This window comes from Aotus nancymaae, unplaced genomic scaffold (genome assembly GCF_030222135.1).
Source record: "Aotus nancymaae isolate 86718 unplaced genomic scaffold, 86718_ANA_hifiasm-v0.15.2.pri h1tg000003l, whole genome shotgun sequence".
NCBI lineage: Eukaryota > Metazoa > Chordata > Mammalia > Primates > Aotidae > Aotus > Aotus nancymaae.
Window position 1 is genome coordinate 74006234 of NW_026988414.1, and position 18267 is coordinate 74024500.

Sequence of the window (18267 nt, forward strand, 5' to 3'; positions counted from 1 at the left end):
CCACTTTCTCCTCATTCAGGGCTCTGTGGCTATAAAGAAAAAGCTGAGGCCGGAGGTATTTAGACTTCAGTTCCCATTTCTAAATCTTTTTGTCCTTACCTTCAGACTACTCTGACAGCTCCAGAGATGAACACTGCCATTCTAAGCACAAGCTCCCCTTTTAACAGCACAAACTAACTACGGAGAGGTCTCATTACAATAAAGAAACAACTGCGTGCAGAACAGACACCATGAAAAAATGCAGTCAGTCATCCTGCAATGAAGACCTAAATAAGGAAAGTGATTCACCATAAGACACAATGTCTGGCTTTTACCAAATTTGAAGATACATTTGTATTTCAGCAAATATGCCATTTCCCCATTATTTCAGTGATGGATGCACTAATGAACTACCTTCCTCTCATGCCTGTTTCCCCTCTCTCCTTCATTGTGAATTACTGCCTTTTTATATCTATTGATCCCTTCGGATCATATCAATCTGCCAGGAGACAGAATCTGAGCAAAGACACACTGGTTTGCTATAAAGCAGCAAGACGTTTGATGAATTTCCAGACTCAAACTACAATTTTTCCATAAGCACTTGGCTAATGTACCAAAAAAGGAAACAAATCTAGTCCCTTTGAGTTAATAATTACTGATTTATCTCAAATATTTTCCACTTATCAGGAAAATATTGCCTTTTCTTAAAATGTGATTTTAAAAATGATAATGCTTTCTTAAATAGGATCTTACTGCATTTGGGGAAAAAAAGTTTTAAGTACATTTTCTGATTTTATATTATAAAACAATGTAATAACAAAAATGTGCAAAAAAGTAAAAGTCCAGTCATAATCCCATCATCCTATACAGCTGTTTTCATGTTAATGATTTAAAAATTAAAGCCAATGGAAACATACTAATACACAGTTTTATTTATTTATTTATTTATTTATTTTTTGAGACGGAGTTTCGCTCTTGTTACCCAGGCTGGAGTGCAATGGCGCGATCTCGGCTCACCCCAACCTCCGCCTCCCGGGTTCAGGCAATTCTCCTGCCTCAGCCTCCTGAGTAGCTAGGATTACAGGCATGCGCCACCACGCCCAGCTAATTTTTTTGTATTTTTAGTAGAGACGGGGTTTCACCATATTGACCAGGATGGTCTGGATCTCTTGACCTCGTGATCCACCCGCCTCGGCCTCCCAAAGTGCTGGGATTATAGGCGTGAGCCACCGCGCCCGGCCTAATACACAATTTTATAAGTATATATCCCCACAACCACTACACACACGTACACACATACACACATATACAAATTTAAAGAAAAACTTAAGGGAAGGGGAGAAGAAAGGATTAGGCCAGCATATAATGTTTTAGTTCAGAGACCTTCCATGACTAGCAGCAGTAGTAACCCTTCAAGGCAAGAGAATGGTACAGCTCTTTCAGGCATCCAGCTTATAGTCAAACATTCACAACAAATATTTGCTGAGGGCCCATTCTGTGCTAATCAGTATAGCAGTTGTTGAGAAGACACAACATAGATCACTTCTTGGCTTTTTAGCTAAGGTCAAGTGAGAAGACACACATAGAGACATAAAGACCCTATTCCAAGCAGTTTACAATCATTTAATCATGGAGACAGATGTATAAATAGGTCTTTACCATATAATATAATAAGTTCAAGACAGATCTATGAACAGAATACTATGGGATTCAAACTCTCTCCATGGAAATAAAAATTTTTTTTAGGAGTGCCTTAAAGGATGGTAGGAATTTGTCAGGCAGAGAAAATATTCTAGTCAGAGAAAACAAAATGTGTCAAATCAGAGTCATGAAAGAGCAGGGCTTATTGGGGATATCACATAGCTAGTGTGTCCATTGTGTATGAGGGAGAATGGTGGGAGATGTGTGAACACGGAGACCGAACCAGACTGGGAAGGCCCTTGTGTGCTGCACTCCAAATTCCAGACATAATCCTATAAACTTAAAAGAGTCAATAGAGATCTTTAAGCAAAGGGGTGAGATGATGAGTTTGGTTCCCCTCTCCCACCTCAAAAAATGACTATAAGCAGTGGTGAAGTCAGACTGAAAGGAAAAAAAATCTAGCAATAGGGAGGTAAGCTCCCTGAAGACAGGGATCATGTCTATTTTATTCACCTAGTTCCTAGCACTGTACGTGGCATAAAGCACTTACTTAATAAATATCTATGATAAATGAATGAATTAATTATTGAAATCTCAAGAATATTAACATTTAGAGGGCAGACAAAAGATGAAAAACTAAGGAACTTTAGAAATTTACTTTTAAAAATACTAGTGATTGCAGGCCGGGCACAGTGGCTCACATCTGTAATCCTAGTACTTTGGGAGGCCAAGGTGGGCAGATCACCTGAAGTCAGGAGTTCAAGACCAGCCTGACCAACATGGCGAAACCCTATTTCTCCTAAAAATACAAAAATTAGCCGGGTATGGTGGTGGGCACACGTAATCTCAACTACTCAGAAGGCTGAGGCAAGAGAACTGCTTGAACCCGGGAGGCAGAGGTTGCAGTGAGCTGAGATCGTGCTATTGCACTCCAGCCTGGGTGACAAAGTGAAGCTCCATCTCAAAAATACAGAAATACTAGTGATTGCTGAAAATTAAAGAAATGGAGATTTAAACACAAGCAAGAGGAGTTGTCAAATAAAACAATTTTTTAAAAGTTGTCTCTTAAAAAAAAAAAAAGGCTGGGCACGGTGGCTCACACCTGTAATCCCAGCACTTTGGGAGGCCAAGGTGGGCGGATCACCGGAAGTCAGGCGTTCAAGACCAGCCTGGCCAATGTGACAAAACCCTGTCTCTACTAAAAATACAAAAATTAGCCAGGCCTAGTTGTGCCCGCCTGTAATCCCAGCTACTGGGGAGGCTGAGACAGAAGAATCACTGAACCTAGGAGGCAGAGGTTACAGCAAGCCAAGATTGTGCCACTGCACTCCAGCCTGGGCGAGAGAGCCAGACTTCGTCTCAAAAAAAAAAAAAAAAACCATAAAACTCCACAATAAAGATAGCTCTCACATTATAGGCTTCTCCTAGGAATGCAAAGACTTGGTTTAACATCAGGAGATCTATCAAAGCAATTTTTATGTTAACAGATAATAAAGGAAAAAAGTATGTAACCTCAACAGATGTGTAAAATCCATCACCCATAGGCCCCTGCATTTTTTTTTTCTATTAAAGATGAAAAGGCCAGCAGGTCTGCTATTACCACCACTATGCAACACTGCAGAGAAGGACATACCTAACACAAGCCTAAAGATGCATAGCAACCTGATGCATGAAGACAGGAATTTTTAGGCCAGGCACAGTGGCCCACATCCATAATCCCAGCACTTTGGGAGGCCGAGATGGGCAGATTGCTTGAGCTCAGGAGTTTGAGACCAGCCCGAGCAACATGACAAAACCCCATTTCTACAAAAAATACAAAAACTAGCCTGGCATGATGGCACACACCTATAGCCCCATAAGTGGGAGGATCACTTAAGCCCGGAAGGCAGAGGATGCAGTGAGCTGATATCATACCACTGCACCCAAGCCTGGGTGACACAGCCAGACCCTGTTTCACACATACAAAAAAAACAAAACAAAACAAAAAAAGGAGTATTAAAGAAGATAATAAAATTCAGAAACCATACTGTATATATCTAAGTATTTAGTATATGAAATAAATAATATGATAATTCGTAAGCAAAAAGTATTATAGGAATTTATATATGCATATAAATATTTGTAGGATACACAAAAAACTGTTAATATTGGTCACCTGTGGGGAGAGAAAATGAACTGGGGCTGGGTGTAATGGCTCACATGGGTAACCCCAACACTTCGGGAGGCTGAGGCAGGAGGATCACTTGAGATCAGGAGTTCCAGACCAGCTTAGGCAACAAAGCAAGACCCTGTCTCTATAAAAAAGAAATTTACGGTGGCTCAAGCCTGTAATCCCAGCACTTTGGGAGGCCGAGGCGGGTGGATCACGAGGTCAAGAGATCGAGACCATCCTGGTCAACACGGTGAAACCCCGTCTCTACCAATACAAAAAAAATTAGCTGGGCATGGTGGCGCGTGCCTGTAATCCTAGCTACTCAGGAGGCTGAGGCAGGAGAATTGCCTGAACCCAGGAGACGGAGGTTGCGGTGAGCCGAGATCACGCCATTGCACTCCAGCCTGGGTAACAAGAGCGAAACTCCGCCTCAAAAAAAAAAAAAAAAAAAAATTAGCTGGGCATAGTGGCGCATGCCTGTAATCCCAGCTACTCAGGAGGCTGAGGCAGGAGAATTGCCTGAACCCAGGAGGTGGAGGTTGCGGTGAGCCGAGATCGCGCCATTGCACTCCAGCCTGGGTAACAAGAACGAAACTCCGTCTCAAAAAAAAAAAAAGGAAATTCAAGAAAAAAAGAAAGAAAATGAACGGGAAACAGCACAGGAAGATAAACTATAAGCAACCTTTAAAATTTTAAACCATGTCCACGCACAATCTACTCAAAAACTAAATAAAATGTATATATTTAAAAAGATGAGGGCCGAGCGTGGTGGCTCATGCCTATAATCTCAGCATTTTGGGAGGCCGAGGTGGGCAGATCACTTGAAGTCAGGAGTTCTAGACCAGCCTGGCCAACATGGCAAAAACCCATCTCTACTAAAAATACAAAAATTATCCAGGCATAGTGACAGTGCCTATAATCCCAGCTACTCTGGAGGCTGAAGCAGGAGAACTGCTTGAACCTGGGAGGTGGAGGTTGCAATGAGCTGAGATCATACCACAGCACTCCAGCCTGAGTGACAGAGAGAGACTCCGACTCAAATAATAATAATAATAAAACGAGGCCAGGTGTGGTTATCATGCCTGTAATCCCAACACTTCAGGACGCTGATGGGGGAAGATCACTGGAGTCCAGGAGTGTGACACCAGCCTTGGCTGGTGAGACCCTATCTCTACAAAACTTTGGAAAGTAGCCAGATGTGGTGGCACACACCTGTAGTACCAGCTACTAGGGGGGCTGTGGCAAGAGAATCCTTTGAGCCCAGGACGTCAAGGTTACACTTTGCTATGATCATGTCACTGCACGATCATAGCAAGAGCTATACCTGGGCAAGAGCAAAATCCTGTCTCTCTTTCTTTTTTCTTTTTTGAGACAGGGTGTCACTGTTACAGCTCACTGCAGCCTGGACCTCCTAGGCTCAAGCAATCCTCCCACCTCAGACTCCCGAGTAGCTAGGACTACATGTGTGCACCATCACACCTGGCTAATTTTTAAATTTTTTTGTAGAGATGAGGTTTCCCTATGTTGCCCAGGCTGGTCTCAAGCTCCTGCGCTCAAGAGATCCTCCTACCTCAGCTTCCCAATGTGTTAGGATTACAGACATGAGTCATCCTGACCCACCTAGATTATCCTTTTTTTTTTCTTTTTTTTTTAAATAAAGACAGGCTCTCACTATGTTACCCACACTGGCCTCAAGGAATCCTCCCACCTCAGCCTCCCAAAGTGCTAGGATTACAGGCATTTGAGTCACCTCACCCTGAAGCAGCCTGGATCATTCTTACAGCAGCTGAACAATACAAACAGGAAAGCAGCACAAGTAGTGCTTCCAATCAGACCTGATTCACATTTTTCTCTTTTTTTTTTTTTTTTTTTTTTTGAGACAGACTCTCACTCTGTCACCCAGGCTGGAGTGCAGTGGCGTGATCTCAGCTCACTGCAACCTCTGCCTCCTGGGTTCAAGAGATTCTCCTGCCTCAGCCTCCTGAGTGGCTAGGACTACAGGCACGAGCCATCAAGTCCAGCTAATTTTTGCATTTTTAGTAGAGACAGAGTTTCGTTTTACCATGTTGGCCAGGCTGGTCTCGAACTCCTGAGATCTGCTTGCCTTGGTCTCCCAAAGTGCTGGGATTATAGGCGTGAGCCAACATCCCCAGCCACACATTATTTTATTATAAGTATTTACAGTGCATTTAAATTTAGTTGACTCTACTCTCTTTTCTTTCATTGTGCCTATTTATTTGCTCTATCTCTATGAACTAAACTGTTGTAAAAGTCAGTTTCACTTGTTCTTTATTTTTGATGCTTTCCTTCAAAAGGGCAGAGAAACTATGGGTATCTTATGTCTTTAAATTTTTTAATGATACCTTCTACAGGTCTTGGCCATAAGAAATTCTATACTTCACACTTCCTAATAAATAAAATCTGACATACAATTTAGAAGTTCACACATTCAGGCCGGGCCCGGTGGCTCATGTCTATAATCACAGCAATTTGGGAACCAAAGGAGTTACTCGAGGTGGATTACTTGAAGCCAGGAGTTCGAGACCAGCCTGGCCAACATGGTGAAACCGTGTCTCCACTAAAAATACAAGTTAGCCAGGCATAGTGGTGGCGCATGTAATCCCAGCTACTTGGGAGGCTGAGGCAGGAGAATCACTTGAACCCAGGAGGCAGTGAGCCAAGATCACACCACCGTACTCCAGCCTGGGTGACAGAGGGAGATTCCGTCTCAGAAAAAAAAAAGAGTTCACACATTCAAATGGGTGAACATTTCTACCTTCAGTGGTCCTCCAATTAAATCTTTTCTTCTAAATACCAAGTTCCTTCAGAGAAGATAGTAAATGTAATTTGTTTACTAAAGATAAATCATTGGCTGGGCATGGTGGTTCACATCTGTAATCTCAGCACTTTGGGACGAGGCAGGCGGATCATGAGGTCAAGAGATCAAGACCATCCTGGCCAACATGGTGAAACCCCATCTCTAGTAAAAATACAAAAATTAGCTGGGAGTGGTGGCTCACGCCTGTAGTTCTAGCTACTCAGGAGACTAAGGCAGGAAAATCACTTGAACCTGGGATGCGAAGGTTGCAGTGAGCCGAGATTGCGCCACTGCACTCCAGCCCAGAGACTGAGCGAGACTCTGTCTCAAAAAAAATAAAAAAGATAAATCATTAATAGGACTACTCCCAACAATCTGGATAAACATATATTGGGAACTCAGAACCAACTGCTTAAAACAACATCTGGCACAGAATCTTTCACAGTGAGTTTACAAAAATTTTCTTACTTTAAAAGATAACCCATACTATCAGGTCTCTTTATTCTGATATATACCTGTTGCAAGACAGAACATCTTTCTTGTTCACCCATTAAGGGACTATGTGAACTTCAATCTCATCAGAAAGGGTAAGGCCAAATAACCACGAAGTAAAGCCTGGCCTGGCATGGTGGCTCACACCTGTAATCCCAGCACTTTGGGATGCCAAGGCAGGCGGATCACGAGGTCAGGAGTTCGAGAATAGCCTGGCAAAACATGGTGAAACCCCATCTCTACTAAATCTACAATTAGCTGGATGTGGTGACACACGCCTGTAGTCCCAGCTACTCTGGAGGCTGAGGCAGAAGAATCGCTTGAATCTGGGAGGCAGAGGTTGCAGTGAGCCAAGATCGGGCCACTGCACTCCAGCCTGGGGGACAGAGACTCTTTCTCAAAAAAAGTAAAAAATAAAAAGCCTAACACTCATCTGCCTGATGAAACCAAATGGGATGGTTCTGAAACCATGGTACTCTTCCACCTATCACATCGAGCATTATGCAAAAACCCAAGAAGAAAAAAGCTAACTGCTATTAAAGGATTAGTATCACACTGGGAACAGAACAACAGGAAACCAGGACTAAGTGAAGCTTCCTATCTGAGTCCAAAGCTTCAGGCAACACTGAGGGACCAGAGTTAATTGAGCTGTTAAACAGGAAAAGCTCCTCAGTGTTAATGACTTCCTACCTGCACAAGTGAAGGGCTAAGGTTTATCAGTGCTCCGCCAGCCAAGTGTGACAGCCCAAGATCAGGAACAGTCTGTCTCCAATACCTGATGAGCAGAAAATGTTCTATTCCTTTTCAAATGCTATTTCTGTCTCCCTTGGCTCATGGTTCCTTTGCACACATAAGACAGCATTAGTCACTTATTACAGTAAAGAAGTCGATTTAATCCCTTCATTTTTTTAGAGCAAGATTTTGCCCCTCCCAGTTCACATAGACCAAAGAGCATGGTCCTGCAAAAAATCACAATGGTAGCAACCGTGCGTGAAGCATTTAAAATATACCAAAGAAGGAACCATACTACATTATACTCAACACTGACAAGCTAGCTATTATTAACCGCATAAAGAAATTAAAGGCTCACGGAGCCAAAGCAAACTGTCCAAGGTTACTCAACCAATAAATGGCAGAGCTGAGGTTTTGAGGACTGAATCCAAGTCTTTTCAAATCCTTATAGTCTTTCCACTGCACTAAATGGGCTTGGGAAATACAAGACACCTATCATTCATCTTATTATGTAATATATGTCATTTGTTTGTTGATCTATGCATAAAATCACTCTTGAAGGATACGCAAGAAACTAACTGGTAGCATCAGCTGTCTCAGAGGAGAACTAGGCTGGAAGACATGGTGAGAAGATTAATATTTTCCATATTCATTTCTGTATCTTTTTAAGTTCAAATCATATGACTATATTATCTATTCAAAAAATAAAATATATTAATTTTATATAGCCTTTAACTAAAATATACAAAACAGGAATTTCTGAATATAATATTTTTGAAACTATGCCACCAAACAGTAAGTTTGTTGGTAATCTTCATTTCAGGTCCAAAAAAAAAAAGAGTTAGGGAGCTCTACACAGGGGTAAAGGATGACAGCGCTTTTACGAACTGCTAGCCCTAGATGGGGATGCATCAATGCACTGCAGGAGTGTGCCACAGTCACTTTCCTGCTGGAGGCATTTGCCAATAGCATACTTACTAAACACAGGCTGGCATCTCCCCTCTCAGGTTTAACAACCACTTGCCAGGCAAAAGTTATCAAAGAGGATGCAGAATTCCCAGAGACAACAGAGGAAATAATTAAACAAGGAAGTAAACAATTCTAAATTGTCATAGGAGAAAATTTATATTAAGAGGTTGAGAGGCAGAAGAATATAACACAGAAGAGAAACAGAGAAAAAAACAAAATCTACCAAGTAAACAAGAAGCTTCTGGCCAGGTGTGGGTGCTCACGCCCATAATCCCAACACTTTGGGAGGCCAAGGTAGGAGGATCATTTGAGCCCAGGAGTTTGAAACCAGCAAAAAGAAAAAAAAAAAAAAGAAAGAAAGAAACCAGCCCCTGGACAACATAAGGATATCCAATCTCCACAAAATATGAAAATAAATTAGCTGGGCATGGTGGTGTACTGCTGTGGTCCTAGAAGGAGGCTGAAGGGGGAGGATCACTTGAGCCTGGGAGGTCAAGGCTGCAATGAGCCATGATGCCGCCACTGTGTTCCAGTCTGGGTGACAGAGCAGAACCTGTCTCAAAAAGCAATACAACAACAAACAAAACACGTATACACACACAAAAAAAACAAGAAGCAGGCTGGGCGCGGTGGCTTACGCCTGTAATCCTAGCACTTTGGGAGGCCGAGGCGGGTGGATCACGAGGTCAAGAGATCAAGACCATCCTGGTCAACATGGTGAAACCCCGTCTCTACTAAAAATACAAAAAATTAGCTGGGCATGGTGGCATGTGCCTGTAGTCCCAGCTATTCAGGAGGCTGAGGCAGGAGAATTGCCTGAACCCAGGAGGCGGAGGTTGCAGTGAGCCGAGATCGCACCATTGCACTCCAGCGTGGGTAACAAGAGCGAAACTCCGTCTCAAAAAAAAAAAACAAACCAAGAAGCTCCTTATCCACCAACAAGAGCAAAGTCATCTAGGTTCCCAGAAGGAGGTAACAGGGTTAGCTGGTCACACTCTCCACAAGAACCTGAAGACAGCTTGCCAACTGCCACTCATTCCAGCTAATGAGGGGGTGAACCACAAAACCAGAAGAAACCTGAAGTCTTTCTCGGGGGGAAAAAAATCTAAAGAGATTGGTAAACGAAGACGGTGAGAAGGTCCTTTGGTAACACATTTTTCTCTAAAGAAAGGAGGAGTGTGAATGGCTGTGAGCAAACTGAAGTTGGCTTTCCAGATCATGCTAAAACATTCTTCCCCTTCCTCTACTCCCAAACCTGGCTTATTCCTATTTACCCTTCAGGTCAGCCTAAATCCAACTTCATCCTATAAATTTTTACTGCTTTCCAGCCAAGCACCGAGCAAATAGTATTATAAAGCTTATGTTATTGTCTATCTGCTCCCACTGAACTGTAAGCTTGGGAAGGTGCAGGAGCCAAGGGCATACTCAACTGCATGCCATGCCACAACCGCGTACTCAACACAAAGCACAATGACACCATTCTGGTAAGTAAATGTGTCAGTGGTGATGGGCTCTTGGCCTGCTAAAAGAGTGCTATTCACAGAGAGTAGTTAGAACATATTTGAACACTTGCCAATAAGATTTTGAGAATTTAACATCTAAAATATAGGAGAGGGCCGAGCATAGTGGCTCACGCTTGTAATCCCAGCACTTTGGGAGGCTTAGATGGGTAGAATGCTTGTCCCCAGGAGTTCAAGACCAGCCTAGGCAACATAGTGAGAACCCATCTCTACCAAAGAGTTAAAATAAAATAAAATAGAGGAGAGCAAAAATGTCCTAAATAAAACTGGGACAGAACATCAGGAAAATAACATGAGAAGAAAAGCAATGGAAGAGGTGACTATTAAATCACAAAAGAAACTATCTGGAAATTAGATATCTTAATTCCCTGCAAATATCTTAATGTCAGACATCTATAATGGGATATACAAAATAAAATAATTTAAAGTAAATTTATGGCTAGGCATGCTGGCTCACACCTGTAATCCCAGCACTTTGGGAGGCTGAGGCAGGATCACTTGAGGTCAGGAGTTTGAGACCAGCCTGGCCAACGTGGAGAAACACTGTCTCTACTAAAAACACAAAAATTAGCTGGGTATGGTGGCACACACTTGGGGTCTCAGCTACTCAGGAGGCTGAGGCACGAGAATTGCTTGAGCCCGGGATGGGGAGGATGCAGTGAGCCAAGATCATACAACTGCCCTCTAACCTGGGTGACAAAGCAAGACTGTCTGAAAAAAATAAGTTTATGGATTTTGTAACATAAGACATGGCCTCTGCCCATAAAAATTTGAGTATGGTAGAACTGTGAACACAGCATACCAACGAATGGGCAAATGTAATTCAAATTTTTATTTTTATTATTTATTTTTGCCTTTTTAATTACAAAGTAAGTAATTCAAACCTTAAGAGGGGAAGTGGAATGACAGCACATCCCAAAATGATATTTCCCTGGAGAAATCCACAAACTACACTAGAAAATTTCTGAATAAGAATAAAAGAGAGTTATGAACATGATACAGCTATTGGGAGACCCCTTCAAACGGCTCAATAACAGAAAATATGGATTGTTTTCTTGACTCAGATCCCAAAATTGTCATGGTGATAATGATTGTATGGAGATAGGGAACTTCAGACTGGGCGTGGTGGCTCACGCCTGTAATCCCAGCACTTTGGGAGGCAGAGGCAGATGGATCACAAGGTCAGGAGATTGAGACGATCCTGACCAGCATGGTAAAATCCCATCTGTACTAAAATACAAAAAATTAGCTGGGTGTAGTGGCAGTCACCTGTAGTCCCAGCTACTCGGGAGGCTGAGGCAGGGGAACTGCTTGAACCAGGGAGGCAGAGGTTGCAGTGAGCCGAGATAGTGCCACTGCACTCCAGTCTGGCAAAAGAGCAAGACTCCATCTCAAAAAAAAAAAATTTAAAGAAGAAATAGGAAACTTCGGCCGGGCACAGCGGCTCCTACCTGTAATCCCAACACTTTGGGAGGCCGAGGTGGGTGGATCACGAGGTCAGGAGATGGAGAACATCCTGGCTAACATGGTGAAACCCCGACTACTGAAAATACAAAAAATTAGCCGGGCATGGTGGCACGTGCCTGTAGTCTCAGGTACTCAGGAGACAGAGACAGAATAACTGCTTGAACTCAGGAGGCGGAGGTTGCAGTGAGCTGAGATTGTGCGCCTGCACTCCAGCCTCAGTGACACAGCAAGACTCTGTCTCAAAATAAAAGAAATAGGAAATTTCATGAACTTTGACATTTGGTGGATATCACATTTACCTTAAAAAGGGTGGGTGGGCGCAGAAAGCCTGATAAATTCTTGCTGACAGTTTCATCCTAAAATGATAAAATGACTACACTGGACTTTATCCAGACCAACGAGAAATACTAGGTGAAAAATTGAAAGGGTTTCAAGAAAGTAACCATGTGATCCTTAAAAGTCTGATAGCCAATGACTAAGTGTTGTCCAGAGACAGTTAAGAATACAAGTTCTAGATGAAGCACCAGTGATCCTACATTGAAGACCCAGTTCTGCCACAGCAGAACTCTGACTCAGGAAAGTCAAAACCACCTGTGCCAGGTCGGGCACAGTGGCTCATGCCTGTAACTCCAGCACTTTGAGGAGGCCAAGGTGGGTAGATTACCTGAGTTCAGGAGTTCAAAATCAGCCTGACCAAATGGTGACACCCGTCTCTACTAAAAATACAAAAAAATTAGCTAGACGTGGTAGCGTGCACCTATAGTCCCAGCTACTCGGGAGGCTGAAGCTGTAATCTCAGCACTTTGGTAGGCCGAGGTGGGTGGATCACAAGGTCAGGAGATCGAGATCATCCTGGCCAACATGGTGAAACCCCGTTTCTACTAAAAATACAAAAAAAAAAAAAAAAAGGAAAAAAAATAGCCGGGCGTGGTGGTGCATGCCTGTAATCCCAGCTACTCGGGAGGCTGAGGGCAGAATTGCTTGAACCAGGGAGTTGGAGGTTGCAGTGATAGTGCCACTGCACTCCAGCCTGGCAACAGAGGGAGACTCAGTCTAAAAAAACAAAAAACAAAATAGAGACAGGGTCTCCTCTGTAACCCAGGCTGAAGTACAGTGGGGCAATCATATCTCATGGTAATCTCAAACTCCTGGGCTCAAGCAATTTTTTCCCTCTCAGCCTCCCAAAGTGCTGGAATTAACAGGTGTGAGCCACTGTGCCTAGCCAGATGCTGGCATTTTTTTTTAATCCTTAAAAGTGAGATAATATGAATTATAAATTATTTAATTATAAATTATTCCAATTTCTTTTTTTTCTTTGAGACAGGGTCTCTGTAACTCAGACTGGATTACAGTGGTGAGTACACGCCTCACTGAGGACTTGACCTCCCAGGCTCAAGTGATCCTTCTGCCTCAGCCTCATGAGTAGCTAGGATAACAGGTGTGGACTACCACACCCAGCTAATTCTTGTATTTTTTGTAGAGACGAGGTTTCACTGTGTTGCCCAGGTTAATCCCTAACTCCTGGGCTCAAGTGTTCTGCCCATCTCAGCCTCCCAAAATGCTGGGATTACAGGTATGAGCCACCGCACCTGGCTGCTAATTTCAAATTTTAAAAGGAAACAATCTGAAGAGACTAGCACAATCGAAAAGCATTCCTGAGTACAGATGTCAAATGGTCACTCACAAACACGTACAAAAAATAGAGGCATAGGGCCGGGCACGGTGGCTCACGTCTGTAATCCCAGCACTTTGGGAGGCCGAGGCAGGTAGATCAAGAAGTCAAGAGATCGAGACCATCCTGGTCAACATGGTGAAACCCCATCTCTACTAAAAATACAAAAAATTAGCTGGGCACGGTGGTGCGTGCCTGTAATCCCAGCTACTCAGGAGGCTGAGGCAGGAGAATTGCCTGAACCCAGGAGGCGGCGGTTGCGGTGAGCCGAGATCGCGCCATTGCACTCCAGCCTGGGTAACAAGAGCGAAACTCCATCTCAAAAAAAAAAAAAAATATAGAGGCATAGTAAAAAAAACAAGAGTGGTGGCTCTAACCTAAAGGAAAAGTAATAGCCCATAATGAAGCAAGGCCTGTTAATAAAGTTAAGGATAACAAGAAGAGTTTTGTGAGAACTGTCTAGAGCTTGGGAGGCTGGGGCAGAAGGACCGCTTGAGACCAGGAGTTTGAAACCAGACTGGGCAACATAATAAGACCTCATGTCTACTAAAATCTAAAAAATTAGCTGGGTGTGGCAATGCATGCCGATAGTCCTAGCTACTTGGGAGGCTGAGGTGGGAGAACTGCTTAAGCCTGGAAAGTTAAGGCTGCAGTAAGCCATGATTATATCACTGTACTCTACCCTGGGTAATAGAGTAAGACCCTGTCTACCTCCAATCCCGCCCCCAAAAACTGTCTTGATCAACTCCTTTTTCCATTTCTCTGTCATCAAGTACAATGATCAGTTTGAAGAGGGAAAAAACAAGCTCTGTAGAAAGAGAGAAGTGAATTTCAAAACAGCAGAGCCCCTAACAATCTGACAATCCTCAGAACTCCAAAAGAGCCTGATGAACCTCTGCTGTAGACTTTTTTTTTTTTTTTTGAGACAGAGTCTCGCTTCATCACCCAGGCTGAAGTGCAGTGGCACGATCTCGGCTCACTGCAACCTCTGCCTCCCAGGTTCAAGCAATTCTTCTGCCTCGGCCTCCCCAGTAGCTGGGATTACCAGCATACGTCACCATGCCCGACTAATTTTTGTATTTTTAGTAGAGAGGGGTTTTCACCATGTTGGCCAGGCTGGTTTCAAACTCCTGAACTCAAGTGATCTGCTCGCCTCGGGCTCCCAAAGTGCTGGGATTCCAGGTGTGAGCCACCACGCCCAGCCTGCTATAGATCTTTAAAGATGAATAAGGTGTCAGAGTCAGGAGATGAGCAAATGTGATACTAATTTTTAAGCAGGAGTATCTACTGAGAGCTGCAAAAGTTTCCAGTCCCTAACAACCTTGACATCAATCCTTGGTAAACTCTGCAAATCATCTCTCTTTCACATATACACACACCTAGCCCTGGCCTATGGATTGTTTTTTAAAAGATGAATTTTAAGCTTTTAGAAAGAGGAGTTGTGATTACCAGAAGCAATTCACTGAAAATAAGTCTTTCAAGAACAAAAAAACACATACAACTGAACTGAGAAATAAAGAAACAGAAAATCTAGGAGTGATACTCAGAGGTGTGGTCTGCAGACCAGCATCACTGTTGTCACCTAGGAGCCTGCCAGAATCTTGGGCCCCACAACTTAATCAGAATCTGCATTTTAACAAGACCCCCAGGTAATTCTTTTCTCCTTTTTTTGGCTGATCCAGGTGTGGAATGCAGGTAATTTTTTATGCATGATAAAGTTTGAAAAGCACTGATACAAAGAACAGATCTTTATTTCAGCAAGGCATTTAATGAGTGTTTCATGATCTTTGTGGACAGGAAGACTGCCAATTAACTTAGTTATATATACTTGCCTGGCAAAATGTTAAGTAGTTGATATACTTACCTCATTTAATTCTGTTTTTTTTTTGAGACAGTTTTGCTCTGTCTCCCAGGATGTAGTGCAGTGGTGCAATCTTGGCTCATGCAACCTCTGCCTCCCGAGTTCAAGCAATTCTCCTGCCTCAGCCTCCCGAGTAGCTGGGATTACAGGCATATACCATGACTCCCCACTATTTTTTGCATTTTTAGTGGAGATGGGGTTTCACCATGATGGCCAGGCTGGTCTTGAATTCCTGACCTAAGATGATCCACCTGCCTCAGCCTCCCAAAGTGCTGGGATTACAAGTGTGAGCCACTGCACCCAGCGACCTCATTTAATTCTTATAAACAAAATGGGCATTATTATCTATAGTTTACAATATTAATAGGAGCAAAGACTAAACAGCACTAGCTGACAGGCACTGTTCCAAGAACTTTACATATATTAACTTTTTTTTTTTTTTTTTTTTTTTTTTTTTTTTAGACAGTTTCACTCTTGTTGCCCAGGCTGGAATGCAATGGTGCGATCTTGGCTCACCACAACCTCTGCCTCCCAGGTTCAAGCAATTCTCCTGCCTCAGCCTCCCGAGTAGCTAGGATTACAGGCATGCACCACCTAATTTTGTATTTTTACAAATACAAAGTATTTTTTTGTGGGTTTCTCCATGTTGGTCAGGCTGGTCTCGAGCTCCTGACCTCAGATGATCCACCCGCCCTGGCCTCCCAAAGTGCTGGGATTATAGGTGTGAGCCACCACACCCAGCCAACTTATTTAATACTCATAACAATCTTTTATGTCAAGTACTATTATTATCCACATTTTACATATGATGAAACTGAGGCAGAAAAAGGTTAGGCATCTCACCCATAATCGCACAGAAATCTGCAAAATGCAATAATTCCTTGGTATTAGTGGGGAATTTGTTCCAGGACTGCCTTTACATACCAAATCTGTGGATGCCCAACTTTCATATAAAATGGCATAGTATTTGCATACAATCTATGCACATTCTCCCATATACTTTTTTTTTTTAAGAGACAGGGTCTTGCTTTATCACCAGGCTAGAGTATAGTGGCCCAATGGAAGCTCACTGCAGCCTCAAACTCCTGGGCTCAAGCAATCCTCCCACCTCAGCCTCCTAAGTGGGTGGGATTACAGGTTCGAGACACTGCAATCAGCTTCCATATACTTTATTTGTTTGTTTGTTTGAGACGGAGTCTTGCTCTGTCGCCAGGTTGGAGTGTAGTGGCACCATCTTGGCTCACTGTATCCTCTGCCTCCTAGGTACAAGCAGTTCTCCTGCCTCAGCCTCCCAAGTAGCTGGGATTACAGGCATGCACCACCACGCCCTGCTAATTTTTGTATTTTAGTAGAGATGGGGTTTCCTCATGTTGGCCAGGATGGTCTCTATCTTCTGACCTCATGATCTGCCTGCCTCAGCTTCTCAAAGTGCTGGGATTACAGGCATGAACCACCATGCCCAGCCTATTTATTTATTTTTTGAGAGTCTCATTCTGTTGCTAAGGCTGGAGACACTGCAATCAGCTCCCATATACTTTATTTGTTTATTTATTTATTTTTTGAGATGAAGTCTCACTCTGTCGCCAGGCTGGAATGCAGTGGCGTGATCTCAGGTCACTGCAATCTCTGCCTCCTGGGTTCAAGCGATTCCCCTGTTTTAGCCTCCCATGTAGCTGGGATTATAGGCAAGCATGGCACCCAGATAATTTTTGTATTTTTAGTAGAGACCAGGTTTCACCATGTCGGCCAGGATGTTCTTGATCTCTTGACCTCATGATCCACCGGCCTAGGCCTCCCAAAGTGCTGGGTTTACAGGCGTGTGCTACTGAGCCCGGCCTGTATTGTTATTTTTATTAGTTTTTTTTTCCCTGAATATTTTTGACCTGCACTTGGTTGAATCCATGGATGCAGGATCCAAAGATACAGAGGGCCAACTGTAGCTCTTAACCACTACTTTCTGTGACCGAGTGTACTGCCACAAGGGGGCATATGATAGCCCTGCTGACAATCACACCCAAACACAGCCTTAAAAATCCATTAGAAACCAGGCCAGTGGCTCAGGTCTACAATCCTAGCACTTTGGGAGGTTGAGGCAGGCGGATCACGAGGTCAGGAGATTGAGACCATCCTGGCTAACACGGTGAAACCCCATCTCTACTAAAAATACAAAAAATTCAGCTGGGAGCGATGGCTTACACCTGTAATCCCAGCACTTTGGGAGGCCGAGGCAGGTGGATTGCCTGAGCTCAGGAGTTTACCACCAGCCCAGGTAACATGGTGAAATCCGGTCTCTACTAAAAAAATACAAAAAATTAGCTGGGTGTGGTGGCATGCGCCTGTAGTCCCAGCTACTTGGGAGGCTGAGGAAAGAGAATTGCTTGAATCCAGGAGGCAGAGGTTGCAGTGAGCCAAGATGGTGCCACTGCATTTCAGCCTGAGCAACAGGGCAAGACTCCATGGCAGGGGTGAGGTGGGACATTAGGAACTAGGAAGGTGGAGTCCATTTTAAAGGACATAAAAAATAAAAAGATTTTTCTTTTTTTTAGCTTTGCGCAATGGCAGTATCACAGCCAATGAGGTTTATCCGAGGCAAGATTATTGCTAATTGAAAACTTTTCCCTTGGGGGCCAGGCGCGGTGGCTCACGCCTGTAATCCCAGCACTTTGGGAGGCCGAGGTGGGTGGATCACGAGGTCAAGAGATCGAGACCATCCTGGTCAATATGGTGAAATCCCGTCTCTACTAAAAATACAAAAAATTATCTGGGCATGGTGGCACATGCCTGTAATCCCAGCTACTCAGGAGGCTGAGGCAGGAGAATTGCCTGAACCCAGGAGGCGGAGGTTGCGGTGAGCTGAGATCGCGCCATTGCACTCCAGCCTGGGTAACAAGAGCGAAACTCCATCTCAAAAAAAAAAAAAAAAAAAAAAAAAAAGAAAAGAAAACTTTTCCCAATACCCTGCTG

At 43.5% G+C, this 18267-nt stretch overlaps 1 protein-coding gene and 1 pseudogene across 3 annotated transcripts in view; one reads left to right on the forward strand and one right to left on the reverse strand.

Annotated features, from left to right (window-relative positions):
* PTPN9 (protein tyrosine phosphatase non-receptor type 9) overlaps window positions 1-18267 on the reverse strand; it is a 101105-nt gene that overhangs the window by 60435 nt on the left and 22403 nt on the right. The window lies entirely within an intron of this gene.
* LOC135277262 (U4 spliceosomal RNA) lies at window positions 17848-17925 on the forward strand (annotated as a pseudogene).